Source organism: Orycteropus afer, unplaced genomic scaffold, assembly GCF_000298275.1.
Source record: "Orycteropus afer afer isolate SDZICR_OR568_19922 unplaced genomic scaffold, OryAfe1.0 scaffold00407, whole genome shotgun sequence".
Lineage (NCBI taxonomy): Eukaryota > Metazoa > Chordata > Mammalia > Tubulidentata > Orycteropodidae > Orycteropus > Orycteropus afer.
Genome location: NW_006921994.1, coordinates 54,040 through 60,129, shown reverse-complemented (window position 1 = coordinate 60,129; position 6,090 = coordinate 54,040).

The window sequence follows — 6,090 nt, the reverse complement described above, 5'->3', positions numbered from 1 at the left end:
AAATAAAATTTTAAAATAATTAATATCTCCATCACTTACTTGTGTTGTATTACCAATCAGCCTGTGCTGGGCACTGGTGTATTGCTTCTCAGCTCCCAATTCACCCTTTTTGCCACCTCTGTGAAAATGGATGTGAGCTCCTTTTTTTTTTTTTTTTTTTTTTTTTAATTGTGATTTGGGTGAAGATTTACAGAGCAAATTCACTTTCCATACAGCAGTTCACATAGACTTTGTCTCATGACATTGACCACAGTTTACCACAATGCAACAGCTCCCCTCCCACTTCCTCCCCATAGTTACCTCTTCCCAGCGTCCATTCCTCCATGCACTCCTGCCCCCTGGGCTGTCTCCCTGTGCATAAGCAGCCCTTCTCTCTCCCATGATTGTTCTCTCCAAGGAGTGTATCTACCTGAGGTAAATGTCCAACTCATATGCCTATCTTTTGTTTGGCTGGAAGCCACAGGTGTGGGTTCAATTCCAGACCTGAAGGGCAGCTAGAGGCCCTAGTCTCAGCGGTTCCATCAGGCTCTATCGGACCAGCCAACCTGTGGATGTGAGCTCTTTAAGAATTTTTCCTTTACAAGATGACTTGATGTTAAATTTCATGACTCAAAGGCACTTGGGAAACATTATAGGAGGAAAGAGTTTTTCTTTCTGGTTTTGGTGTGTGCACAGTGCACACAGCTTCTCGAGCACCAAGGCCCTGAAGCACGGGCAGATTTCCCAGGACAGACTCTTGCAGCTTCTCCAGTGTCCAGGTGCTTCAGGCCCAGCCAGCAGCACCCAATGGCCATAAGAAAATAAAGAGTACACATAGTAACAAGAGCAAGGATGAAGACCACTAAAGATGGTACAAATGCTGCGAGAAACTTTATACTAATTAATTTGACACTTTAGATGAAATGTAAAATTCCTCGATAGGCACATATTATGATAATTGTCTCAAGAAGAAAAATAAGAGATGAATAAACCTACCAGTATATTGAAGAGTTCCTGGGTGTGCAAAGTGTTTGCACTCGGCTGTTGTTTAGTTCTCTAGTGTCGTTCTAACAGAAAAACCACAGTTGGGTGGCTTGAATAAACAGTGATTTATTCTCTTACAGTTCAGCAGGCTAGAAGTCTGAGTTCAAAGTGCCAGCTCTAGGGGCTGGGTGAAGGTCCTTCAACCTTGGGCTTCAGCTCTGTCTCTTGCTCCCAGCCCACCGGAGCTAGAGATATCTTTTCACCCAGCCAGCTTCTGGCTGCTGAGGCTGACAAACCCAAGGTCAAATAAAATGGCACAGTCCCAAGAATAACAAGCAACATGGCAGACTACTAGTTCAAGTCCAGAAATAGTCCCAAGATTGGCAGGCATGGCAGGGTGCTGAATGAAGACTCAGCTACATTCAGGCTCCAAGTGTGCCAAAAAGCTAGAGACATTTCTCAAAGCTTCTTCTTACATACTGGAAGCAGAGCACATCCCTAGGGCAGCTACTCAGCTGCTCTAGTAGATTCTACCATGGAGCTGATTACCAGTCTCATCATGGAGAATAACTACATCCAGCTTCCCAGCAACTCAAAACAGGCCCAGCCAAAGTAACACATAATCTTAACTACCACAGCTGTTAACTGAAAGATTGGTGATTTGAACCATCCAAGAAAACCATGGAAGAAAAGTCCTGGCACTTTGCTTTCCTAAACACTGCAGCCAAGAAAACAACAATGAAGGAGGTCTACTCTGTAAGACTTGAGATCACCATGAGTTGGAATTGACTCACTGGTCCAAGCAACAACAACATATCAATGAAAGAAATTGGCTTTGTAATTCAAAACCTAGTTGGCTTTACAAATGAATTCTCTAAGTATTTAAAGAAGAAATACTAGCAAACCTACATATACTCTTTCAGAAAGGAGGATGGGAGGAAACACTTTCTAACTCATTTTATGAGACCAGTACCACTCTGCTGCTAGGTGTCTTAGTTTCCTAGGGCTTCCATAACAAGATGCTACAAGATGGATGGCTTCAGAGGACTAATGTTGTTGTTGTTGTTACGTGCCGTTGAGTTGGACCCGACTCATAGAGACCCCTCCTTGGGTTTCCGAGGCAGTATCGCTACAGAAGTAGATTGCCCCACCTTCCTTCCGAGGAGTGGCTCATGGGCTTGAACCACCATCCTTCTGGTTAGCAGTCAAGTGCCTTAGGCACTGTACTAACAGAGCTTCCTCAAAGGACTAATAGCAATGTTCAAAAAAACAAATGTTGGAGAGAGTGTGGAAAGACTAGAACCCTCACATTCTGATGATGGGAGTGTAAATTGGTGCAACCACCATGGAAAATGGTATGGTGCTTCCTCGACAAGCTGGAAATAGAAATACCGTATGATCCAGCAATCCTACTACTAGGTATATATCCTAGAGAAATAAGAGCCGTGATACAAACAGATATATGTACACCCCCATATTCATCCCAGCACTATTCACAATAGCAAAATGATGGAAACAACCTAACCGTCCATAAATGGAGGAATGGATCATTAAACTATGGCAGATACACACAATGGAATACTGCACAACATTGAAGAGCAACGATGAATCTGTGAAACATCTTGTCATATGGATGAACTTAGAGCCCATCATGCTCAGTAAAGTTAGTCAGTCACAAAAGGGCAAATATTGCATTAAACTGCTATTGTAAAAAGTCAGGAAAAGGATTTCACAAAGAAATATCCTTTAATGGTTCCCACAGGTGGGTGGGAAGGAAGAGTAAACCACTGAGGGGAAAAAAAGGAGACAGGACAGAAATTTTTTGTGTCACGGTTCTGGAGGCTACAAGTTCAAATAAAGTGATGATCCGTGTTGATTCCTTCTGGGGGCTTTGAGAGAGAAACTGGTACGTGCTTCTCCTGCATCTCGGGGTCCCCAGCACCCTTGGCCTTCCTCAGCTTGCATTGACTTTCAAAGTCTGTCTACCCCTCTCTGTGTCTGTTCGCTTTTATGAGAAACCACTCAGATGGGAATATGGGATTCACACCCACCCACTGTGGTATGGCTTCACGTAAACTGATAACATCCTCAAAGCAAGAGGTGGGGAAAAAAAAAACAACCAAACTCACTACCATCGAGTCAATTCTGACTCATAGCCACCCCTTTTGGGTTTCCAAGGTGGGAAATCTTTACAGAAGTGGATTACACAGTCTTCCTTTTACAAAAAGGTTATGTGCAAGAGCCCTAATTAAGGTGCTTGACCAAAGCAAAATGGCTGGACTGAGCCTGAGTTCTGACTCCATATTGACTCATGCTAACTTGTTTAAGAATCAGTGACCCTGATACACAGTTAAAAGCCTGTGACTGAGAAATTGTTTTCTCTTTGAGCTAAGGGAAGGTCTTGACACTGGCAACCTTAAGTATATCGACAAAGGATTTCCCCTGCACATCAAACCCTTAGGCAGACTTAAGTGCATACGTGTTCTGGTGGCATAGTACATAACAAAAGAAATATTTGTAATATTTTAAAGGGAGGGTCTTGACTGCCCATCAGCAGCCCTCAGGAATGTTTAAGACAATTACTTTGTAATTGCCCTGTAAAACTCCTTTAGTCACATACTCAAACTAAACAATCAAAAACCCACATTCACGTGTCCAGCCAATCATGGTAAAGCCTCTCACCCAGGAGTTGTCCTGTCCCCTGATCTTGTGACTTCCAATCAGAATATTGTAATCTACCTCCTGGATTTCCCCTACATGTGTTCCTGGGAAGCAGCTGCCCCTGGGTTCATTAATCTTCACTCTGAGTGGGCCAATCTGCCTACTCAAATGTTTCTCATGCTTTCAGTAGATCTCTGTTTCACTTTAACAGAGTCTGAGAGTTTTACTCTAGGACAATATAAACATTATCGTAAAATCAAAAGAGTAGGACATAGCAATTAAACTGAAAACAACAACTAAATCTACATGAATGAACCTCCAGATATAATGTTCAGAGAAAAAGAAAGTCACAATAGAAAACATATAGTATAAATGCATTTATTTAAAGGATAAAATCAGACAAACTGGACTTTCGGTAAGGTGGAGGAAGAGGCAGACAAGCAACACAGACCCTCTTCAACAAAGAAAAGAAAAACCAATTGACAGAGATATAAAAGATAATCCTGGAGCCCTGAGCTTTGAAAGGAACTATACAGAAGTGGATTAGGCACCAATTAGTGGAAAAATCTGAACGAAAACAGTGAGTACAGAGACGGTCAGAGCTCTGGACTGTCAGCTACTCTGACGGGACCAACAGCCTGAATATTTCCAAGTGGTGTTGGAACCTGAGAATTGACCTAAAGATCAGTCCCAGTCACCAAGGGCTGCAGGGACAACTGCTCTGGTGGCCTATGACTAGGAAGGGGAACAGCAAGGAGGAAGACAACGTGAGCTATGGACTTTCCACTGTCTGGAGGGAGCAGCCATTTTGATTGTTTACACATGGCAGCCATTTTGGATATTTAAAGTGACCTAGGGCGCAGCCATTTTGAATGTTTACAAGTGGCAACCATTTTGGATTTTAAAGTGATAGCGTTCTCATTCAGATTCCAGGGACCTAAGAACAGGCTCTGTTTGCCAGGGTTGGCAAGGACATATGAAAGGCTGACAAAGGAAAGGAGACAGGTGGTAAGTGTATAAGTGCTGTCAACTAGTGAATAGATAGAGAATGCTCCCTGCATATTGTCACACTTTGATACTGGGAATCCAACGCTGTCCGGACATCATGGGACAGACCACTGGAAGCTCCTATTTGGAGATTTTCTGAGACTGCCCTATTGGCTGAGTTTACAACAGAACAAAACACTGCCAGGACCTGCACCATCCTCACAATCCTTGCTATGCTTCAGCCTATTGTTGCAGCCACGGTGTCAGTCCATCTCATTGAGTGTCTTCCTGTTTTCACTAACCCTCAACTTTTCCAAGCATGACATCCTCCAGAGACTCGTCCTCTCCTGATAATGTGTCCAAAGTAAGTCTACCCATGATAGATTCCTAAAGATAAAGGGGAGGACTATCAATAATGTGTACAGAGGAGACAAAGAGAGAAAACAAGATTAAGAAATCTGAAGGACACAAACCAAGATGCTAATAGTGGTATTTCCCCCTCATTTATTTTTTTCTAATTTTCCACAGTGGCCATGTATTTACTTTTGAAACTTACAAAAAGAAAGGATGTTTTTAAAAGAGAGTGGAAGAAGAAGTGGACAGAGGAGCTAGGAGGAGAACATTGGGAAGAGAATCAGGCAAGATGAGGCAGGAGAAAATGGTCAGCTGTACCCCATCACAGGATCTGATTTCAGAGAGTTAGCAGAGAGAGCAAGTGTAAGAAGGGCTGGGAGGAGATCCCCACCATCCCCACCAATGCACCCCCTAAGCTTCTCCCGAGCTCTCCGTAGAGAAGAATTGAACCTTGTGCTGGAGTCTGGGAGGTCATCTCCAAACCCTTGGAATGTGGAATGGCATGCCTGATAGAAGTGTCTTCATCTGCCTGGGGCTTTGGGCCAGGCAGCTTTAACAAGGTGATGGAGTGTGGGGACTTTGCTTAGCAGCCCTCTCGGGACAGCTGGAGAATGAAATCAGCCAAGTGGGCAGTCAACCATGCCTTCGAGATGGGGTCCCAAAGAAGACTCTGGACACCAAGGTTCCAGTGAGCTCCCCCAGTTGGCAGTACTCCCTGCGTATTGTCACACTTTGATACTGGGAATCCAATGCTGTCCAGACATCATGGGACAGACCACTGGAAGCTCCTATTTGGAGATTTTCTGAGACTGTCCTATTAGCTGATTTTAATCTGTATCCTTTCCCTGTAATGAACCCTAACCATGGGAATAACAGTTTCCAGTGTGTTCTGTGAGTCCTTCTAGTGAATTATCAAACCTGAAGGTGGTTTGGGGACTGTGTTCTCTCTAACTTTGCAGGCTGCAAATCCTCGGCCTGTCCCATAACGAAGCAGCTCAAGCTGTTTACCTCAGCATGTGAAAAAAAAATTAGTATCTGAGGCGGGGCAAGATGGCGGACTAGGCAGAAGGATTGCACAGACCCTCTTCAACAAAGAAAAGGGAAACCAATTAACACAGACACAGA